The sequence below is a fragment of the Equus asinus genome, chromosome 25 (genome assembly GCF_041296235.1).
Source record: "Equus asinus isolate D_3611 breed Donkey chromosome 25, EquAss-T2T_v2, whole genome shotgun sequence".
Lineage (NCBI taxonomy): Eukaryota > Metazoa > Chordata > Mammalia > Perissodactyla > Equidae > Equus > Equus asinus.
In genome coordinates, this window is record NC_091814.1 from 55,129,924 (window position 1) to 55,153,895 (window position 23,972).

At 45.1% G+C, this 23,972-nt stretch overlaps 1 protein-coding gene across 12 annotated transcripts in view; it reads right to left on the reverse strand.

The window, feature by feature from the left end:
* Positions 1-23,972, reverse strand: part of SRGAP2 (SLIT-ROBO Rho GTPase activating protein 2) — a 236,382-nt gene that overhangs the window by 148,320 nt on the left and 64,090 nt on the right. Inside the window, exon 1 of one of the 12 annotated variants that reach the window (XM_070497094.1) lies at positions 16,716-16,737. The exons of the other annotated variants lie outside the window; for them this stretch is intronic. The gene's annotated coding sequence lies outside the window, so the exon portion shown is untranslated. Of the gene's footprint in view, positions 1-16,715; positions 16,738-23,972 lie in introns of those variants that run through there. 12 annotated transcript variants of the gene reach the window in all.

The window sequence follows — 23,972 nt, forward strand, 5'->3', positions numbered from 1 at the left end:
TCCGTGGTCATCCACAAAGCCAAAGTACAGAGGTCACCATGAACTACCTGGAGTGACATATGCCAAAAGTGACCTCTCCTGGGCACCTAACAGCCCATCTACTCAGCAAATCTTTCCTGAGCCCCTACGGCATGGCAGACCCTGTGCTGGGTGATGGTGACAGAGAACCAGCCGGCCTCGGCCCCACCCTAATGATTCGCAGCTTGTCAAAGAAAAGGAAGAAAGAGAGCAAAGACAGTCTTCTTGCTTTTGCTTTGAATACTCCTTATTACAACAAAGCCATGGTAATAAGCCCCCACCTGAAGACCAAAGATTTCAAACTCTTCAGTAGCAGCCAAAGTCAAGCAACAAGCCTAAGAAGAATTCAATGTCCTTTGACTCGTTGTTCTATTACGTTTTTTAAAAATGACACTTGAACATAAACTGCAGCTTCCCTTGCAAAAGGGACCAAAGTTTTAGAACAAGTTTCCCGAGAATCAGAGTTGACCTTTGGTTGAGATTTCATTCAGAGATTCAAGTCAAAATTTAACCCCAGCATTGTGGAATTGGATAGTGATGATGGTTGCACAACTTTGGGAATATACTAAAAACAACCACTGAGTGGTAGACGTTAAAGGGTAAATTTTATGGTATGTGAATTATATCTCATTAAAAAAAACTAACCCCACCAAACAGCATGTTCTGTTGAGCACCATTCTGCCAGCTAAGGGGAAAGTGGCCCAACAAATAGGCACCCAAAGGAGGAACGAATTCTTGGCTCCCATTTCTCCATTTGTATGGGCTGAATCTCAGTTCTGCAGTGAATATTCTTTTTTTTAAAAGATTTTATTTTTCCTTTTTTCTCCCAAAGCCCCCTGGTACATAGTTGTGTATTTTTAGTTGTGGGTCCTTCTAGTTGTGGCATGTGGGATGCCACCTCAGCATGGCCTGATGAGTGGTGCCATGTCTGCGCCCAGGATTCGAACTGGCGAAACCCTGGGCCACCGAAGCAGAGTGTGAGAACTTAACCACTCGGCCACGGGGCTGGCCCCATGCAGTGAATATGCTTAAAGCAAATCTTAGAAGCTGCCCCTCTGGACAGCAGGCTTGGCCGTGACACTGAACTCCACTGGTGCGTCACCAATGCATCCTTTTCAAAGGGTGTCAGATCAAAACCTGGCAAGCAACGTTTTTATGCATGAGTTCAAATCCTGAATGAGCAGACACGTCCAGCAAAGCTCCCCGTGGGAAGTGCTGACCCCTCGTCCATGCTTGGCCACAGCTGAGATCCTAACCACACCTATCCCAGGAGTTAGAAGGAGGCTCATTTCCTTTTTCAGAAAGATGCTGAAACATCACAACAAGGAGGAGATTGGAAGAAAAACCAGCCCTAATAGGATACTGATCACCTAACAGAAAGCCAGGGCCCTGCCACGCCGAGACTCATGCAGACCCTAAATTATGTAACACCTGCCAACGCAGGCAACACGGTCCTCTGACAACTGCCCTCACTTCAGAGAACACCCAGGGAACACACCGGTCACAGAGCACAGGGGCTTCTTCAGCCTGTGGCTTTCATTCCAGGGATATCAGTCTCTCTCCCTCTGTCAAAACTCCTCTCCTTCTTCAAGAACGCTCTGTGATCGAGTCATGTGGAACCCCCTCCTATGAATCCACATTTCTGAGGAGAAAATGGGGGTGGGCGGCAGGCCGGGAGAAAGACATACTCTTTCAGGAGAGCAACACAGCCACGTCCTTCCCCTCCCCGGGACGTGCCAGCACCCAGGGGACAGGAGCCACGACTCCCACAGGTTCTGTTCAGAGCGGGTGGAGCATGACACCAGCCCAGGTGCCCCAGTGGGAACCTGGCCTGATCGCTGGTCTTCTTCCACAAAAGCTGCCTCACCTGCTCAGCCCGTCACAAACACATGATGTCAGCTCAGCCGTCCCAGGAGTATCAATTCCTAGTTCCTTGCCAGCAAGTGTTACATAAGAACACAAGTGCGGCTTTCATCAGGCTGGACCCTGCATCTCTCTCACCAGGACCTCTTAATCACAACAGTAATCAGCCCCCTCTCCAAACTTCCCCAGGAGACAAAACGCTGGCACAGCCTGCCAGGCTCGCTCCCTACCCTGCAGGTTCGCCTCTCCACAAACACAGTCTGGAGGGGCCTTAAAAAGCCTTGTTGGACAGCTGAGAGAACCAAAGCCCAGAGAGGGGAAAGGGACCGCCAGAGATCACACAGCTATCTGGCTGCAGGTCTGGGCCTGGAACCCAGGGCACTGGGCTCCCAAGCCAACGTTCTTTTTTACTTACCCTTATTGCAACTATTTATTTGAGCACCCTCCAGGTGCTCTGAGAATAGAAAGACAAAAGTCCTCCCTCAGAGTTTGCAGGGAAGTAGGAGGAAGTAAGTAAAAAAAAAAACCTCTAACAAATAACGTGAAATAATAATATAAATAAACCAAGTATGCACACAGTGCAGTGAGAGCAGCGAGCAGAGAGACACACACCACCCTCAGTCCACTCCCCGCACCACACCTTTCGGGGACTGACATTGTTACTATCTATGCATAGTTAGTTCGGCAAGAAAAGGCCATCAAGCTACTTTCAGTAAACTAAACAACAGCAATTATTCTTCCGCAAAGAGTGTGACTAACGGCCTTTTCCCCGTTACTTTACCCTACTGAGTATAACACAGAAATACTCATAGGCAGAGATAATCCAAACAACCAACCAACAAATAGCTACTAAGCTTCCAGAATATACGGCTGTGAGAGATATTGATTGTTTTTCCTTCCCTGCATCCATGTCCTCCCCTCCTCTTAGTCCATGTGTGTTTGGTAAAGCTGAATCAGCCCTGCCCTCTCCCAAGATGGTGGACGTTACCTCCAGGCCTTCTTTGGGAGCTACAAGATCTGGGGGCAAGGAGAGACGGAGATTGCTGCCACCATGAGTGGAAAGCTCCTCCGAGAATGGAGCTGACCTGGAGGAAGCAGAGCGGAGAGAGGGGGAGAGGGAGTTTGAGCCCCTGAATCGAGCCGTGGCCAGACGCTGGCCCTGGCCCGGGCCCTTGCAGTCAAACGAGCCAATTCATTCATGTTTTGCTTAAAACAGTTGCATTGGGTTTTTGGTCCCCTGCAAAGGAGTCTTAAAGGGTAGAATGAGGGCATCTGAAGTATTCTGAAGGCCCCTGTTCTCAAGGAACTTACAACATAATTGTAAAGACATGATCAAAATATACAATACATTTTCCAAAGTTATGTAATTACTTACATATTAGAAAATTATGCAAGATATATAATTCTATATTATATAAATTTTTGTTATTGTATACTGTAAGTCCATGAAATTAAGAATAAATGCTACAAGTAGAAGTTTTGAGGACTCAGAAAGAGCAGAGGACACTGACGTTACTAAAGCAAGGCTTCTAGAGGGAGACTGAGCTCCCTGAGAGGAAGAATGTGTCCATTCGGTTCACCAGCATGCTCCTGGGACCCAGAACAATACCTGGCATATAGCAGGCCTTCAAATTTGTGGAAAGAAGGAAGGAGAGGAGAGAGAAAGGGAGAGAAGAAGGGAGGAAATAGAAGTCTGAACTAGCATTCTGCGGTGGGTAGATATTCAGTAAATGGAAAGGTGAGGAGACAATCTTCTAGAGGGAGATAAAGCGTGGGCCATGAGATGTGGATGTTCGAGCGTGGTGGCCTCTCCATGAGGGAGTGAGGAGGATGGCCTGGCCAGAACAAAGGCTGATGTGGGGCCTACTCAGAGACAAGGGTGAATAGGCAGGAGCAGCTCCAAAGTAGTGCGGATTCCAAGCAGCCAGAAATGGAGTCAGCGGAAGTCTGTGTCATCATCAAAACAGAGCTGCAGGAAGATCCCAGTGACGGAGGCCCGCTGGAGGAATTCCTCGGCCTAGACGGAGTGAGCACGAACGAGCAATCCAGGCTGAAGGGTACAGACGTCAAAACGAGCAGGAGAATCCCATGAGGGGAACATCCCTACCCACCCTGGCGCTACCCTTCAGTAATAACACAGACTTTAGAGCCAGTGATCCTAAAGCTACAAATGCCAGACTGTCCCTCCCCACGCAACGGTGAGCAGACTGGACACGCGAGAGAGATCCTCGGGTTCAAAGGCAAGACAGCTATCTCGGTGGGAGGAAGAAGAGGAGCTGAACTGGAGCCCTGGCCTCCCTGGCTTTCCTTTTGACCACAGTTCTCTCTGTTGAACTTTAAGTTTGGTCATCTTCAAAACTATCTGCCTGGTGCAGTAGATTGTCCCAAAGTGACGAAAGAACCTCTCTCCCCTGCAGTAACTCCATGCTACCTAAAAACAATGCATGTGGCTCTGGAGACAAGAGAAACCAGCCAATGGAAGGAGGAGGAGAAAAATGCCCTAAGAGTTTCCAAAGGACACTCAAGTCCCCAATTAACTTTTGAGCTCCCAAGTGAAGACACAGAAAGCGACCTGATCCAGCCGACGAGGGGGGAGGGTATAGAGGGGGATATCTCCATGAACTTTAATCATCGCAACTGCTCTGGCAGGCCGCCTTTGCCCTTTCAAGTGACTCAACAAAAAGACAAAGACCAAAGGCTCCCAAATGAACAAGTTGCCACATCAAATGTCAATGTAGTCATTTTAGCTCCTAGGCCTTGCCTGAGATGTTTAAGAAACAAAATTCCTAACGTCCAAAATCTGGAATTCACTTGTACTACACAAAGTAAAGATTTAGAATGAGATGACCGACAGCTCCTCTGGGAAATGTCACCTAGTCTGATGCCCTTGATTCACTGCTGGAAGCAAACTGGAAGTCAGTTCCCAAGGACCACAATAATCAAGCGACAAATCCAGCAAATATTTATCTTGCACTGTCTCTGTGCAAAGATCTAGGTGACAAACCGTTGGAACACACAAGAAAACCTAAGACATCGTCTTCTTCTCAAGGAGCTTATACTCCAGTTGGAAAAAAGGGAGCTAAATGCAAAAAGTATTTAACAGTCTAAGACTGTGTGTGTTAAGCGCCCAATGATGGTCCCAGACCACGCTCAGAGAGGAGATCAGCAATAACCAGTGTGGACCTGAAGCCCTGAGCTGGGGAGGATTTAAACGGATGTAAGGACAACAGACGAAGGAGGGTTGTGGTTAGCAGAGCAAAGGGGAGGAGGCAGAAATGGACAGATCAAGCACAGGAGGCTGTGAGCAGGGCACTGTGACTTGAAGCTTTACTCAGAAGACTCTTGGGGACGAGGGCGGCAGAAATGGAAGAGAGGACCCACACGCTTGACGACCAGATCAGATACAAACATAGTTCAGAAAGGATCTGTAAACTATGGACAAAGCAAAAGGGAGAGTCTTCAAAAGCAGGACAGCATAAGAAGAGTCAAAAACTCAAGGAATTTCCTACCAATCAACTCCTCAAAAGACCAAATGTCTATTTAAACATGTCCACTGTAGCAACAGACAGCGGTTAAGCTTCATGTTGCTCAAGACTCCAATACAATCAAATTAAAAACAAACCAGATCAATATTAAAAACCAGACCCTAAGTTCCTAGAAAGCTGGCTGTGGATGGTTTACTTCATTTTGTGCAGAACTCAGCTTGGCATACAGTATTGGCACATTGTTTCAGGTTTAGTTCAACAAGTATGGGTCAAGCACCTGTTAGCTGTTGGGAAGAGCGACAAACAACAATGATTCAAGAGGACCAAGAGATTCACTTGGCCGTTCAAGTGCCTGTGGAACTTCCTGTTGGAAAAGGCAGTTTTATTCTCCAGTCCGGAGTTCTCTCAGGAGATGTCAAGTCTGGAAATAGACACTTGGAAGCCATCAGCAAGTAGATGGAAGTACGGAGTTAACCATGAAAGTGAATGCAGCTGCCCATCAAAAGCATGGAGACTGAAACAGAAGCAGGCCTAGGCCTGGGGAGGCCCCCATTTAGGTGGAAAGCAAAGGAAGAGGAGATAGGAAAGCAGACTGAGAATGAAAAGAGAGGTACAAAAGTGTCAATAACTGCAAATCAGTTAAATAAGGCAACAGGGTCCAGAGTTTGTTAACTTTGGCAATTAGGAGTCTATCGTTATTGAGAGCCTGCTACGCCGGGTCCAGCTGACGCACCACTCAAGATGACTGGATGGAACAGCTCGTACTGCTCCAGTAGCAATGGCTGTTCCTGGTCTTTCACGTTGTTGGGGGGCCAAGCTGACAGAGCCTTGCCTTGCACTCATACTGCATGACTCTCAATTCCTAGCCCAGGGTTTCCCTGTTGCCTTTGGAGGGAGCTGCTCAGCCACCAGCCAGGTGACCAACAAACATAGGCGAGTTGAAGTTCCATGAAGTCAACCCTTGACCGACAGGTGATGGTCTGTTTCCCCAGTGGACTGGTCAGAGATGCAGTAGCTTCACACAGTTTCTCTGAAGATGTCCCACGAGACCAAACAATCAGCCTCTCATGAAGCTGTGGCCAGCTTATAAGCAGTTCCTTAGGTTGACTCTCCCTCACTCCCCTTCTTACTTCCCTTTTCTCTTCATTGCTGCTTCCCTGGGATGGCTCTCCCAAACAAAGGGTAAGCTTTTGCCTCTGGCTCTATTTTCTAAAGAACCCAGACTAAGGCTCTTCCCAAGTGCCAGCATTGTTCTAGATGCTGGGTAAACAGTCCCTTCCCTGATGAAACTTATTCTAATGACAGGATCTGCTTAGCAGATCCTTGAGAAGAGCTAACCAATTATTTTTCAAGAATTCAACATATATGTGAAGTGATTGGTTGATTATAAGAACTGATTTAGATAACTATCATTTATTTTCTATGGAAAGGCAAACTGTCTCTACAAAAGTCACAGGCAGGCACGTCTTATACATTCAACAGTGACCACAGATACCATTTATTAAGTACTTACTATGTGCCAAGCAAGCTCATAGAAAGTTGAGTCACCATTCAAGTGTAAAGGTACATTATCTCATATTTAAGCCTCAAAATATCCCAATAGGATAAGTTTGCAGTAAAGCAGAGTGGTTAAGAGCACAGACTTTGTTCAGAAAGACGTGGGCTTTCATTCTAGCTCTGCCACATGCTAGTTGTGTATCCTTAAATAAGACACTTAATCTCGCTAAGTCTGTTTCCTTATCTATAGAATGGAGTTTTAACAGCAACCACTCCAGTGGATTGTTACAAAGAGTGGAAGAGATGGTGTCTACAAAGTGCTTACTGTAGGCCTGGTGCCTAGGAAGCTGCCATTACAAGCCAGCCATGATTCTTCCCACTTCACAGATGAGGGACAACTGAGGTTCAGAGTGATCAGTTAATTGCCTGAGGTCACCCAGAGAGTTGCAGATGACGGCATGATTTGAACCTGGATGTGTTTAGCTCTCAAATCAGCACTTTTAACCACTCTCTTACACACATTTGTTTAAGGCTGAGATATGAACTCATTCTGTCGTCTTCCATACTGGAATCCTATCGCTCTAGACTGGCAACACTGATTGGTTAACAAAAAGGGTCACTGAATTTCTTCAACTTATCAAACAAAAGTCCTCATTCTCACTGTCTTAATTCTGAGTGTTCCGGCGCACGTGCTGGGAGTGGAGTGGGAAAACACCTTTTTATCATTTCTTCTTGAAGGCAAGAGCAGAAAAGTGTCCACGCCACCACCCAGAGAGGATATCAACTGGAGAGGCGGTAAAGCGAAATCTGACTGGAACCAGACCACCTGGGCTCAAAATGTGGGCTCCACCACTTACTAGCTGTGTGACCCTGGGCAAGTTACTTAATGTCTCTATGCCTCCAACTATAAGTTCAATAATAGTACCTACCTCACAGGGTTTTTATGAGTTCATATTGTAAAGTAATTAGAACATTTCCTGGTATTGTATGCACTATATATGTCTTTGTTAAAAACATTAAAAAAAATCCGTCTCATGAGCTCTTTGATCCTTTAACTTTCTGGACAAGAAGGTATAGAAAGTGATAGAAGAAATTAGTGGCTTCCAAACTTTTACAAACCAACACACACATACACACACGAAACAAAAGTTTCACGAAACAATATGTATCCTTAGTACATGCCGTAAACTCTGATGTTTTCTATGTCCTTGTAAATGCTGGTTGTGACCCACTAATTTGAGTTCATGACCTACCAGAAGGTCTCAACCTGCAGATTAAAAAGCTCCAGAACAAACCACATGACCACCAAAGGCAGAACGAGAACAGTCTTCAAACCACTCAGCTCCTTCTTCATGATTACTATTAAACCAGAAAGGACCTAAGTTTCACTTCTTGCTGGGAAAGAAACTGTACATTCTGGGTCCTCCTTCCCTTCCCTCCACAGTTCACATGAGCACTAGAAATTCAAAGAACACCAAGGCACCAGTGGGTACTTCCTGTCTATTCAACCCCTGTTACTATGTTGCCCAATCCAATGTGGTGCCACTTGGCATCAGGAAGAGTTCCCTGGCCTGTCCTCTTAGTTTCATCTTCCTGATTCTGAGGCCCACCAACTGCAGTCACCCATGGTACCTTCGGAGCAAAGAAGTTGCTAATCTAACACAACAAAGCAATGTTGTTATATATTTAATACATAGATTATAAAGAGAATAGATGATCCTTATTCACGGTTGAGGGTTTTTTTTATTTTTAAAAAAAGAGTTTTAGGGGCCAGCCCAGTGGCGTAGTGATTAAGTTTGCGAGCGCCGCTTCGGCAGCCTGGTGTTTGCGGGTTTGCATCCCAGGTGCAGACCTACACCATTCGTCAAGCCATGCTGCGGTGGTAATCCACATACAAAATAGAGAAGGGCTGGCACAGATGTTGGCTCAGGGGCAATCTTCCTCAAGCAAAAACAGGAGGACTGGCAACAGATGTTAGCTCACAGCCAATTTTCCTCACATACACACACACAAAAAGAGTTTATCTCTTAGAGATAAATATTGAAATTTCAAAGATGAATAACGTCCGCTATTTGCTTGAAAGTGATGGAGGGGAGTGGGAGTGGGAGGGGTGGAGGATACAGATAAAACAAGACTGGCTGTCAGCTGAGGGTTATTGAAGCAGAGTGATGGGTACCTGGGAGTTCATGACAGTATTCTCTCCAGTTTTGTACATGTTTGAATCTTTCATAGTTAAAGGTTTTTAAAAATCTAATTAATGGCATGTTAAAAAAAAAAAGGCTTAGGAGATTCCCAGTAAATGCAAAAGAAGACAAACGAAACAGAAAAAATATCCAGAATTATAATACAGGGCAATTTCTTTAAAATGAAGACTAAACCTGCAGGCAGAAAAAGTGTACGATATACCAGGAAAGGTACATAAAACAATTAACATCAAAGCATACGATGTTTACATTTTGGAACTTCAAGGATAAAGAAAGAATTATTTAAGAATTAACAGAGAAAAAGTAACTCTTTTAACAAAATAGGGGAGGAAATCAGATGGAGGCCTGAAGATAATGGAGCCAGTGGTAAAATAATTGGACAGCAACTGTGGCCCAACAACAGTGCAGCAGGCTGAGTCACCGTCCAAGCGTCGAAACGGCTCAGACGTCCGCACACGGGAAAGATGTCAGGCCTCCTGAGGAACAGAAATCCTGCACCCAGTGGATCAATCAAAACGAAACCACAGGAACAGAGAAGCCGCGGTCAGAGAACAGGCGGTCGATGCAGCCCGAAGACCAAAAAGATGGGAGCAGGCGGGTCAGAGAGCAAATGTTAGAGACCCTGCCCGAGAGAAAATCCAGATCAGCTGCAAACGCTTGGAGATGGGGAAGCGAGGCACAAGGAAGTGTATCTGAGGCAAAGATCAGCCAATCTGTCCACAAGCGAAGATTTAGCTGAAAATGGAGTTAAAAATATTAATCATGACTCAACCTCCTAATGATTTTCATGATCATTTTTGTAACCCTAGACAGAACTCATAGGAACTATTGTCTTTTCTGGAGAAGAAGCGTTTATCTGAAGTTCAGCAGTTCCTTCCTTTTCACTTCAGTTTCCTTTCCTTCTGTTAAAGTAAAATTAAACTCGGTGGTTTTTTTAAAGCACACATGGCATAATGCCACTCTTATAAAATCACTTCACTCCCACCAGCCAACTTCTGGTCATGGGAGCCGAACGTGAACAGCAGAAGAGAAGGGCCACGTGCCCCGTGCCACGCAGCGCGCCACCTCGCCCGCCTTCCCGTAGTGGCTGCCGTGTGTCTCTCCACGTGCACCCCCTCCTGTCCGCTCAAGGCCTTTGCTCCCCAAATTATACACTTATTTCCTGTATTGTCATCTTCCCCTCTCTACTGGATCATTCCCATAAGCAAGAAACATGCTATATTTTCCCCATCTTATTTAAAAACAAACAAAAGCATTTCCTTCCATCTCCCCCGTCCTCCGCAGCTACTTTTTCATCTTGCCTTCTCTTTACAATACAACTCAAAACAGTTGTCCATACTCCTTGCCTCCACTTTCTCTCTTCCCTTTTTCTCTTTAGCCCACTGTAAGCCGGCTCTTTGCTTTCTTCACCCTTGTGGTGGGCAGTAATGACCTCCACATTGCCAAACACGGCCGATTCTTGAGACTCGGCCTACTCTGCCACCACCGAGACTGGACAGAGGGATCACTCCCCGGGCCGTGGACACACATCCCCCATCTCCTTCGCTGGGCCTTACTCCTCTCTCCCAACCTCTGATTGCTGAAATGCCCCAGGGCTCAGTTCTAGGACCTCTTTTCCATCTCTGCTTGGTTCCCCTGGTAGATCTCTTCCAGTTCTGTGCCTGGTGACTCCCAACTTTGTATCTCCAGGCTAGACCTCTCCCTCAACGCCTGCCTCCTCTACTGACATAACATTTCCTCTTGGATGGCTAAGGGGACTTAGAGCTTAACATGCCCAAACCTCAGCTCTTGACACTCATCCTGATCCCCATGTTCCCTATCTTGGCAATGGCACCGCCATTCACCTGCCAGGCCAAAAGCCTCAAGAGTTATACTGACTCTCCTCTCTCTCTCAAACTCCAATCGAATTCATGAGCAAATCCTGTTAGCTCTACCTTCAGAATGTGTCCAGATTCCAACCACTTCTTGTCCCCTGCGTCATTCCCAACTTAGTGCAACTAAGCATCATTTTGTTCTGAATTACTACAGTAGCTTCTTAACTGGTCCTGCTCCTGCCGCTCTTACTCCTCTATTGTCTGTTTCCTGCTCACCATCCTCTGATGGCTCCCCATTGGAAAAAAGATGAAGGCTTTCTAAAAGCCTTACATGGCCTCGCCTCTGGCTATCTCTCCAGTCCCTCCATTATGTTCACCCTTACTCACTGGTCTCCAACCACACTGGCCTCTCTGTTCATAGAACATGCCAAACATACTCCTACCTCAGGGGCTTTGCATATGCTTTCCCTAGGCTTGAAGAATACTTCCCCCAACATTCACAAGGTTATTAGCTTGCTCACTTTACTCAGTTCTCTGCCCAAATGTCACCTTCTCAAAGCAGACTTTGTGGCCACTCCATCTGAAAGAGACACCCTATGCCTTTACTTCAATTTATTTTTCTTTATGACACTTATAAGCTACCTAGGTATTTGTTTACCACATTTTCCCCCCACCAGAATGATAGCAGGGCCTCTGCTTTGATCACTGCTGGTCCCTGGTGCCACAGAGCCTCACACATAGAGAGTACTCAATTACTAATCCCTGAATGAATAAAGAGCTCTTTTGGTGTAACGGGAATTAGAACAATTTATTGCTGACTTCTTTGTACTTTTCAGTTTTGTGTGGATTTTTTACAAGTATTTCCAATTTTATAAGAAAGTAAGAGCTCTTCCTTTAAAAATTAAAACGGAAAACCAACCAAAAATCAAAAGAGAGATGCATTATCTAGTCAATTCTGCTATATTTTGACAAGTGTTTTGCCCCATTATTTACGATAGACACAAGAGTTCACAGTAATGCCCACAGGGCATTTTTCATAATTAATTAAACCTTTTTAGGAGGAAACTTTACTGGAACAAAAGTTTTAATTACCCAGGGCTGACCAAAGAGTGTGAAGACGAGGCTCCCGAGCAAGATGAAGATTGGCAACGTTTTCCTAAACATCACTTCCCACTGTAACAATTTCTTCAATATTGCTCCCATCATCGAGATGCCTGAGTCTGTTAGCATCCCGCAAAAGGAAAAGTGTGATACTCTTTGGTAATATTTACATAGAAAATAAGAAAATCACTTTCAAATAAGCTGACACTTTTCTGATCATGTAATAACTGGGGTCAGAGTCACAGGCCAGTGAGAAGATTAAAAAGGGCCCCTGTGAACCCTGGTGACCCATGTGCCACCAGGAAAAGTTCCCGTCCCTGTCCCTCCAACCAACCACAGCAACACCCAGCAGTGTCAGCAGCAAGCGGCGTGATCTGCCTCCTCCACCTCCAGGAGGCCCCTGGGAAGGTGGAGGGCACAGGATGGTGCCCTGGTCACTGATGATGAGGCCTAGCACCAGGGATGGGAGGCACACAGAGCGAGGCCATGGTCTCACTGTCCCTCCTTCATATGCCATCCCCCGCGTTACTGCATCTCCTGCCCTTCTCATGATGAGGAAGGAAGCAGCGACAGCCTGTCCACTCTGGAAATGTGGACTAGTAATCTGGCGTCGTGTGACTCGCCACGGGAGTTATCCACCCCCGGGGAGGACTTAACCTGGTCCCCTAACTTCCACCTCCTGTCGACGCGGCAGTAGACTGAATCCCCAGCAGCCGACCCACGTCTCCCAGGGCCTTCACACGGCTCCCGGCAGGCACGGCAGATCCTTCATCTGCTTTTTTAAAAAATCAGCAATCTAACTGTTTTCCCAATTTTTCCTTTAAAATTGGACAGTTTAGAGCTTCTGTGTATCACATGAGTGTGCACAATGGCTAGGAGAGACGAGTCAAACATCATTAATTAGGCTAAAGTGGTTTTTTCTGTGGTAAAATACACACAATATAAAATTTACCATTTTACCTATTTTTAAGTGTACAGTTCTGTGGCATTAAGTACACTGACATTGTTGTGCAACCATCCCCACCATCTCCAGAATTTTTTCATCTTCCCCAGCTAAGACTCTGTCCCCATTAAGCTTTAACTCCCCACTCTCCCCTCCATCTAGGCCAAGGTGGTTTTGAGCATTCTACAGCTTTTTATTGTTTTCTCTATCACATATCATAAAATTTTATAATCACAGTGGACTACGGGTTAAAAACAAGAAGCTTAAGGACACTACTGATGCAATGCAATTGTCAATCAGAAGCATAGAAACAGTGCTAAGCCATCCAGCTGGCATCAGGACACTCTTCACCAGCTCACTGGGTAGCACTCGTCGGATTCAATCTCATGGATCCAACACGAACAATGTACGGTAGAGGGATAACCATCCCCAAGCTGGCTTTTCAACGGTTAGAAGAAAGGCGCCCACAATGCAGCTGAAACCGCCATTTAGAAACAAAACTTAAAAATTATATTAAAGAAGAAGTCATTTTTTTAAGAGTGCAAAATACAAAAATTCCTAACGTTAGGTCAAGAAAACATAAGGTTTCTCTTATATTTAAAAAATGTATTAGCAAGTCATTAAATTTCAACCACACTTTAATGCATATTTGGTCCCAAGCTAAGCACAATATTTTATTTTAAAATTTATTTTTGACAAACCACACTCTTTCTTACATAATTTATTTAAGTAAATTAAGTAGTGCACACCACTCGTTAAATGAGAAAAGAAAAATTATCTTTATATATAATGGAGGCTATTAAATTTTAAGTCTATATTAAAATAAACTATATAAGTAATGCTGATATAAAAGAGAATGTATAATTTACCTAAATTCACTTCTTCATTATAGTTTATAGAAGCGCCAACATTATTTTTTAAATTCCTGATGGGGTTCACAAAATTATATTACTCTGAAAGGAGTTCATAAATTTTAAAATGTTGGGAAATGCCAATCTAATAGAAAAGTCTTTCAAATCAGACTGCAGTAAGTGTAAGCAGCTTCCTTCCTCTCAGCCCTGGGCCTGCCCTCCCAAGGAATCTAGTCCGCCAGAGAAGACAGAGTATGGAAAGTAACTGCAGCGTGACGAGCCCACTGACAGGGGACGAGGGTGCTGCAGGAATGTGCAGTGAGGGCTCAGTGAGCGGCTCCCAAGAGGACCTGCAGGATGGGAATGAGCCAGAGGAAGAGCGCAGGAAAAGTGCTCCAGCCCAGAGGGAACAGCATGTTCAAAGGCCCAGAGGCAAGAAAAAGGAAGCCACATGCAAGGAATTGAAATAATCTAAGAAATTCAGAGTAGCTGGAGCACAGTTTAAGTGGGAGGGTGAAAATCGACGAGACTGATTAAAAAGAGAGGCAGGGGCCAGGCCCTGGAGAGTACTCCAAATAGTCTGAAGAAGTATGGAATTTTTCCTAAGAGCAATGGGAAGCCATTAATGTGAACACGGAGTAGAAATTAGATAAGCAAACTACAGTGTTTTGAATGACATAAGTGCTCCCCTCCAACAGAGAGCCGAAGTGAAAGGGAAATGTGAGGCTTTATTTTCAGAGGGTTCAAGGTTTCCAGGAGGCTTCTTAGAATGACTCCCTCAACCTGAATTTTCCAAATAAAGTAAAATGCAAATACCCTCCTGAAGATGAAAAGTCGGTTGCTTCCAAACATTAGCCAAAAAAATGACCACACGCTGTGATCTTCCGAGCAGATCAGTGCCGTGGTGTAGACATCAGGGGCCACGGCAGGGCGTCTGCGTGAGTCAGAAGACTGGGGCTCTGGGTTTCACTTTGCCCACGGGAGACACTGTGTCGAGTGTTTATCCTCTGCCTACCCACCTCACACCATTTGAAGGCCATGTCTCAAACAATGTAAGTGGAGAGCATTTTACCAGCTGCTTTTACTCAACCCCAGAAAGAGACAGAAGAAGAAAATGCCTCATGATGGACAGTATGTCTGCAGCTATAAGGCCGCCTGATGCTGTCACACCTCTGAAAACACTCCGCTGTCCAAAACAGCATTCAGAATTTGTCAGCAGGAACAAAATTCACAGCAAAATCGGATGATGATAAAAAACACAGACCTAAATAAAAAACAAATAAAAGACATTAAAACTCGGCTCTTGATTCCATCTGGTTCCACGCCATGGGACAGGCTCGGGCCAAATGAAGCTGACACAGGTAAATTAGCCTGGATCCGGGAGACCCAGGTTCCAGACCCTGAACACACTCTGTGACTTGCACCGATATTTCTTTTGTAGAATTTGTCATGATTTTACATGTCCAAAAAAGTTATTACTGATTTTAAAGATGAGTGAGAAAGTAAAAGCACAGTGGTGTGGTTCTATCAGAGAAGAGCACTCAAGTTCCTAGTGTTTTGTTTGTGGGTATTTTTTTAAGGACATGGTAGAAAATTGGTTTAAATTATTTTTGTGTCTCCAGACCTTCTGGGCAGAGGGTGTCTCAAAATGTATTTAAAAATAATTTTTTTAAACACTGAAACGCTTTCAGAGTAAAAGACACAAAATAACACAGTAGCCTGGCTGGATGAATCTGATTCTCTTAGAAGTTTCATTTTCCTTTCCTACAGAGTAGCTTCCCCAACTTTTAGAAAAGAAACCCCTATTCCAGTTCTTTATTATTAAATGGCACATTTCTCAGAACGAAAGGCTGAAAGCATAGTTCCTCTAATTCATAAGCTCTATTCCGGAGCATTTCACACACATGCTCTATGATGACACTCAGCACAATGTACGATAATTAGCAATTTACATCTGTCCTCCCTGCCAGGCCAGGAGAGCCACAAGGCCAAGCCCACGTCTTCCTCATTGTTACATGCCAGCACCTAGCACAGAGCTGGCATAAATGTGAATTGAAATAAAGGGAAATGAGTTGCGCTTTCCTTGTCTTCAACAATGAATCTTTGGCAGAGTCCAATAAAGCCTCAGAGTTAACTACATGTAGATCCTGGGTCAGCTGCACTCACAATGAAGATTTTTGCCTAATTGCCTCTTTCTCCACTCTTCCTTCCCCTTCCCTCGCCACCTCCAGAAGGGAGTTCCCACTGGAAATTGCACAATTCCTTGTGCAGAAGCTTAGTTCCTGTTGGCCTGAACAGCATAGTGTTTGGCACAGTATCATCCACCTTCATAGAAGAGTAACAAACCAATCCAGGTTGTTTTTCTAACAAAACTGTCATTCGAACTTCTACTTTGATCTCATGGAGACACAACCTTCTGAGGCACTCACTTCTCTTCTATCCTTATCAGTCCCATCATAAGCAATACAACTTTTGGACAATCTAATATGGCGTTCAGCTTTTTCTGACCATGACTCATAATGAGCAATACACGCTACATTGTGGCCCAGTATGTACACACACACACACACACACACACACGCCGGAAAAAAGGCTGACGCAGCAGTATTTACTCTTTCTACATCCAATTCACTTTGATATTTTCTATCCTTTTTTTATCCTATTCTATTTACGTTTTCAAAAAAGCTGGTGAGTGGTCGACTAAACTGCTTTTAAGACCTGCTCAGCAAAGGGGTCACAATCCACAGAGAGAAAAACACTGGTCTACCAACAGGGCTCTGGTCAGTGTTTTCAACGTCAGTTTGGAGACTTTAGGCAGTAACACAACAGCTCTTACAAACAAAATAAATAGGAAATCAGGTACACAGATGAAATTCTCATCTGGAACAAATCATCACACATCCTCCCGTGGAAAACCACACCACCACTGGACTTCTTACCACGAAGAATCACGGGGATTGGTGAAAAGGTCGGGGCTAGACTGGATCCAGATATGCCCAATATCCAACAAGCCAAGAGCAAACCTCTGAGCTCGATCCTCTGAGCACGCTTCTCTGGGTGTGAAGGAGAGTAAGGAAGAGAGGGACGCAGCTTCCCATCCTTTCCTGGAGTCTGAGCTTCAAAGTGCTTTCACTTCTACTCAGTTAGACAGAAAGTTCACTCCCAGAATTAGAAAGTAGCAAGAAGGTGGTATAGAAAAGCGTTTCAGGATGCTCTCTGGAGTAAGAGGGCTAAGACTGGGGAAACACCTTGAGAAACTGTCTAAAATTATGCCAAGTATGCCGAAAATCACTTTTGAGATTCTTGAAGCAGCAGAAGGGGAGAGCACTGGATAAGAGTAAGTTAGACTAAAAGTAAGATAAGACTCTATCTTCCTGTTGTGTGGGCCAAGGAAGGGTAGGTGGGAGAAATCTCACCAATTTACCGAGTCTCAAAGAGCACAGGTTCCAGGTCTCTGGTAAGGCTTTAATGCAAGTTTCCCTACATCCTCCCTCATAACCAACCTCCCCCCAGCCCCTCGCCAATTCCTGAAGAGAGACCACATGCAGTTCAGAAGATGAGAGATGCAAAGCCGTAAGATCTGATGGTACCTAGTATGATACAGATATAGATGTAGACATACAGATGTACATACAGTCAGACACACAGATATTTACCGAGTAAAAGTCAATGGCCTACCTGGCATGACATGATCAGACATCTCCTTCCCCCACAGGCCCCATCCCCTCCTCTCTGACCTCACATCCTACTGCTCCCCGCCCCCTACCAGACAATCCTGCTTCAGCCACAGTGGCCTGCGTGCTAGTCCTCAAACACACTAAGCACACCTGGGCCTTAGGGCCCTCCCCTAGGACCTCTGCACTGGCTGGTCTCCCTCACTGGAATGCTCTCCCCCCAATGTCCATTTACACCCTCACCTCCTTCAAATCTTTGCGCAAATCTTAGCACAAATGTGACCTACTCAATAAGGCCTCACCAAAAGCCTCCCACCTCCATTTTAAAATACAACCTCACTTCACTACTCAGCATTCCTGACCCCCCTTACTGTACTTGTTACCTTTTAAATACTAAGTAATTTACATATGCATCATGCTTATTGCTTAGCTCTCTCTTCCCCCACTGGAATGTTAACTCCTCAAGATCTCTGTTTTATTAACTGATATAAACGAAGCACCTTGAGTTGTGTCTGGTACATGACAGATGATCAATAAACATCTGCTGGATGAACAGATGAATGAGTGAATCTGTGACTGAATAAATATAGCATAGAATGTATCTCTTCACCTACTTTGTGATGGCTGAAAAAGGAACAGGGTTCTAATCACAGATGGAGATGAATGACTGAAATGTAAATATTCATTTACATTAAAGCGTAATGGTCAAACTATCAGAATAAACTAATAATATCAGCTCCTCCTGTTTTTATAGAGCAGTAATTATCTGCAAGGCGGGAACAAGAGCCACCACAAAAGGAGAAAAGAGCAAAGAAAGGAGATGTTCACAAAAAACCAGAAACTTTCAAAAGTTCGCACTCACCAGTGAGCTATTTCTATTTACCTTGACCTGAGGAGGGACAAAGAGCAGTTTCAGGAAGATACTGTTGTCAAGTCTCGGCATGCGTATAGGTTCATCTGGAAGGATTTATGGGGAAACGTTTGCACCTATTGAATACAGACTTATTTACAGAGCAGCACAGCTCTGAAACACGAAGAAAAACAATTTCTTCTCGTTCAGGCAAGATTTGAAACCAAATTTATCTAATAGGCAGACTCTGAAAAGCAACAAGATCTTGGGTGTGTCTATTGGCCCCAAGGGTGATGTATAAACATTTTAGGGGGTGGCCTAAAAGCCAACAGCTTGGATTTCAAATCCTGAAACCTTAACAGGAATAGGCAGGAAGTCTCCAGCCACCTCACAGTAATGCTTCAGGGTCCTGACGTGCTTCTCTGTGGGCAGGCATCACCCTAAAGATAAAGCAATGAAAGTTAACAGGAGGTTCCCCACCCGTCTTCTCCTCAATGTCACTGAGGACCTAGTGCCCTGGAGAGGGGAAGGTTTATTTCTCACCAGCAAGCACAGTCCCCAGCCTAAGGAAAACCCCAGAAGAGACTGCAGGCCACAAGGGGGCAATTTCAGAAGGACAAGGCCATAAAACAATTAAAGATGGAATGGGTTAATCTATAGCTGGTCACAGTCCATATGTCCAGAGCAGCCTCACTGCAAATGGCCATCTCACATCCATCACTGGCTTTTCAACCCAGGCAATTTTCTTCCTCCCCCTACCTCCCCCACAAAAACCACATTTTATAACGGAGGGGAGGTGGAAAGAAGGCAGAGTTAGACTCCGCCCATCCAAGCCCCTCGGGCAACCTGAATTTACTAAAGCCACTCTCCCGGGAGGGGGCATATTGTGACCAAGCTTCCTGCAGTACCTCCTGCCATCTGCAAAATTAAATTAAATGGTCCTTCGCTTTTGAAATCCTGCCATCAGTGTACCAAAGGGAACATCTGAGTATACCAGGCTGGGATGATGGCTTTCCTTTTTACCAACATACACAAATCATTAGGAGATTAAGTCTCTGAATAGCTAATGTGTATTTTCATAAAGAAGGGGAAGTTAAACACTCAGTCTCACACCACATAGAAGAGATTGAAAGGGACTGGGATCCCACTTGCTGCTGCCCTGGGAAGATGACTAAAAGCAGGGCAGACACATGGCTGATGGCTTTTTATCTCACCTTCATGGGCTGGTGGGGTGGGGAATGGACAGGGGGAAACCAAGTGCCAAGAGCTGAGGGGAGGAGCAAAGGGCTGCTGTGGGTCTAGAAGGCCCGGGGGAGGGCCCTAGGAGGGAGGAGGACCCCCACCCGCCACCCAGGAGCTGTCCTCCGTGGGGGGAGCCCGAGCGCTGTGGAAGGCCTGCCGTCACACACTCCAGCCGGCTGCTCCCTGCAAACCGGGAGTTAAGGCCAAGCAAGGTGTTCCTGTCAATTTTGGTCCCTTCAACTCTACCCCAGTTTCCACTTTCTGACCCTAAAACCCAGACCAAAGATTCTGATGGTTTGAGACATCTCTCCTACTTCCCCTAACTGAACAATTTAACTCAACACATTTATTTCCACACCCACCTAGTCTCACTTCCAATGTGCCTAAATTTGGAACAATGGAAGCAAGCGGGTGAAAAGGAACAAAGAAAGGAAAATTCAGGAAATGACAATCTTCAGAGCAGCTATTGTAATTTGAAAAGTTACTCAGACTGGGAACAGACTTTATTTGAATATAAAATTACATGCAAATCATATTTAATTCAAACCACTTCAATCCAACAAATCTTTATTGAACACCTATTACTGTGCCTGTGGGGAGAGACAAAGTGACTGGTCAGCGCCCATGACTCGGAAACACAGCGGGCTCCCCGTCACGCACCGGGAGGGGACTCTTAGGAAAACCTGGTACACAATCTTCATTAGAGACATCTAACAAAGAGCCCGTGCCCACCTAAAGGGCACTCCCAACAGCTGCTTTGGACCCACTTGCCACCGCCAGCCCCAGAGCGGACAAAGAGAAAAGTTACAGAGGCGAGGCAGAAGCAGGGGCTGCGAGCACCGCTCAGGAATATACACTTCTTGAGGAGCCTTCTGCAGGAAGGGTAGCAGAATGAATCTTTACATCGTATTCTTCTCTGAAAAATTACAACCTGCAAGGCAGGCTATTTACCAAGTTTTTTTTTTTTAAACCACCACAGTTATTAATAAGCCTATTTGTTTCTCTTTTCCCCATCTTATTCTGAAAGACACAAAATTTTCAGAGAAAGAATCAGGAGTAAAAGCACTTCTTGGTCTGGGATAAAGGAAAAGATACTAGGGTATCAGAATCAACTGGGTGAAAGGGTAGGGGGAAAAATCAAAGAAACCAGGAGCAAGGGAACTCTGCAGAGTTCCTGGCCTACGGTGTCTCCACTCCTAACATCCAGCTGTCATCGTACAAACAGAGCAGATATCACAAAACCGGAACCCCCTGGAAAAGCTCATAAACCCTCATCTCTCAACACGACTACCCACAGAAGGGTCTTCATAAAAATGAGAAGTCCTCCAGGAACCTTAACTCTGAGGGTCATCAAATTAGGACACTCTCTTTTAAGCTTTCACATCGCTGACCCCAAGAGGGGTTCCAGGGCCTGGGTCAGTCTGAAACTGAAGTGACCTCAGATCTCTCTGCCACTTATTCCTACTGTCCCATCTGCCAGGAACTAGCCAAGAGCAAAAGTCCAGAGGCTTCAGGCAGAAGCATTCTCACTCTCGATCCCAATTCTTCTCTGAAAAATTCAACAGCATCAACAATCAGTTCCACATGATCAACAAAAAAGTTCCACCTAAAAACGCAAGGACACAGAGAAATAGCTCGGGTGACAGAGCTTAAATTCTGGTAGAAAACAAATCCCTAGACATCCTTGTGGCCTGTCCACGAGCAACTGCTGACCAGGTGTAGGGAGGAAAGCCTCTGACCCAGTCCAGTAGGCACCACTTCTGCTCGTACTGCCTAGAAACCACTCTCCTGGGGAGATGACAGGGGCCAAATGTCCCCCAGAGACCCAATGCCTTCTCCCGTCTGTAGGACCTCAAAGCCAAGCCCAGGGCTGCCTGCTGTGTTTCAGTACTCTTGGAACACAGAGCCCAGAGCCTCCGGCTCTCTGTGTGCCAACTCCCAGGTGCTCAAAGATGTATAAAGTGGAGTGAAGGAGTTTGTGGCTGCAAAGATGGAGAAAAATGATGGTTTAAAAGGAGAGGGTATCGTCCTTCTTGATAACCGTTCTTTTCATTTGCTTTCCTGTATTTTCCAAATTGTCTATGATAAACACGTTGCTTCTCCAATTAGAAAAAAGCAATAAATGTTACTTAAAATGTTTCTAAAAATCAGCGTGAGCACTATCCAGAATGCTCTGAGGCAGTGCTCTGGGGGTGTCCCACCCCTTTGGGGAGAGCCAGGGATGGGAAGCTGAAAGAGAAAGGATGAAAGAAAACTCGGGGGTTTTTTTAAAAAAGGGCAAAAACCTAGAGGGTTGAGAAGGGTGGGAATTTTCTATGATTTAGTGTACACACTTGGAAAGAAAAAAGATTAAATAACAGAAGGCACCTGGTTAGCACTCTCCACAAGAAAGCACTCAAAAGCAAGGATCACTATTTCTGAGAATGCTCTGCGAAGACAGAGTTCTACCTCGATGTTTTTAGCCCTGGGTGTGTCAGGGCTGTAGGACCCTGGCAGACAATAGAATGCTAAAAGTTCAGGGTTTCTCTAGTGTCAGAAGCTTGCCTCCTCTTTCAGGGGGGCCAGAAACAGCTCTTGGCCAGTGCACAGCTGACAAGACAGGGCACCACTCCCCCTTACGTAGGGAGATCTCAGCTCACCCTCTATTTCTGCTCTCCTTACGGCCTCCAGGAAGACTGGGGGCTGCGAGGGTCCTCACTTGCGTCTCCTGAGAGAGCCTGCTGACGTGAAGATAGCGTTACATGGGCCTGGGCTCAGGGGAAGCGCACACCGCAGTGAGGGGCGAGACAGATGCCAATTTCCAACAGAAACAGCTGTTCCTTCCAGCTCGGGAAACTCTTGTTGGCAGAGACCAGAGCAGGGATTTTTCTGTTAGAAAAAAGCTAAAAAGCACACCACAGAAAAATGGACCGATCCTACTAGGATACAACCAATCTTCCATGTTTTTCAAGAGAAGAGAATCCTGCATTCTTCCCCAGCTCTAACCCCCTCCCCAGGTACAGGTGCAGCTCCAGCCAGTCAGAGCTCCCCAATCAGGGGACTTCTCAGTCGGTCCAGCTGTCAACGTTCACTGTGACCAGCAGAAAACCCTGAATTACAGGAAGAAAGTGATTTAGGTGCTTCTCTAGGTCAAGGTATGCAGCTAGGCTGGCGGAGCTGAGAACTGAGAAACCCTGAAAGTAGATTTTTCACTCAAACACACCAGCACCCCACCCCACACCCCAGGCTGCTCAGAAATCTAGAGGGGCATTTTTCGGTTGTCACAGTGAGTGGGGAAGTGCTATGGCCTTTAGTCCAAAGGGACAGAGATACAATACACCCTAAATGCCAACAGCTTCTCTGCTAAGAATCCTTATGGACAGAGGGGTTTGCTTTAGCTGTGTCTCACGTTTTTCTAAATGGCTATAATCTTTACCAGCAGGAAACACTTTCAGGGAAGAAACACTTTCAAACAGTACAAAATAGTAAACAATGAGAAGTTTGCCTCCTATCCCAGACCCTGCCTCAAAGTTTCATATCTCTGAGGAAACACTGCTATGTTTTTGTACATTCTCCCAGAAATATCCTGTGTATACAAGCAACTGTGTACATGCCCCTCCCCCCTTTAAAACACACGTCTCTGCCATGTCTTTTTCATTTAACAGTGTATCCTGGAGATTTTTCATATTAGTACACATCCATCTGGCCCTTCTTTCCACTGGTTGCACAGCCTTCCTGTGAAAGGCTGTGCCTTCATTTATTCAACCAGTCCCCTTTTGATGGTCCTGGTCATTGTTTCCAATTTCTTGCCACAATAAACAATGCTGTTCTGAATGCAGACTGAGTATATCTGTAGAATAAAGGAAGGGAATCGGTAGGTCAAGGGGCATATACATTTTAAATCCTTTCAGATATTGCCCAACCAAGAATGTACACGATTGCCTACTGCTCTGTACCCTGAGGACACAACATATTAGCAAACATTTTTATCTAATATGTGAAAAATAAATTACAACTACAGTACGTAACCAATTTGTACTTCTCTATTATGAGCGGGGTTCTTATGTTTGCATGTTGCAAAACAACAGCTCATGCTCTTGGTCATTTTTTCTTTTGGAGTCCTGATCTTTTTTTGCTTTTTGTTAACTGTGTGAGAACTTTATCTATCTACAAAAGAAATTAGCTCTTTGTCATGTGATGCAAATAGTTTTCCCAGTTCATCTTTTGACTTTACAGTATTTTTTTTAACCATGCAGAACTTTTTAAATTTACCAATCTTTTCTCATATAGCTTCTGAATTTTCTATCACGTTTAGATTATGTTCCATGGTTTGAAAATGTATTCTCCCATTCTACCTAACATTCAAAGAAGACTTAATACCTATTCTTCTCAAACTATTCCAGAAAATTGAGGAAGATGGAGCACTTCCTAACACATTCTATGAAGCCAAC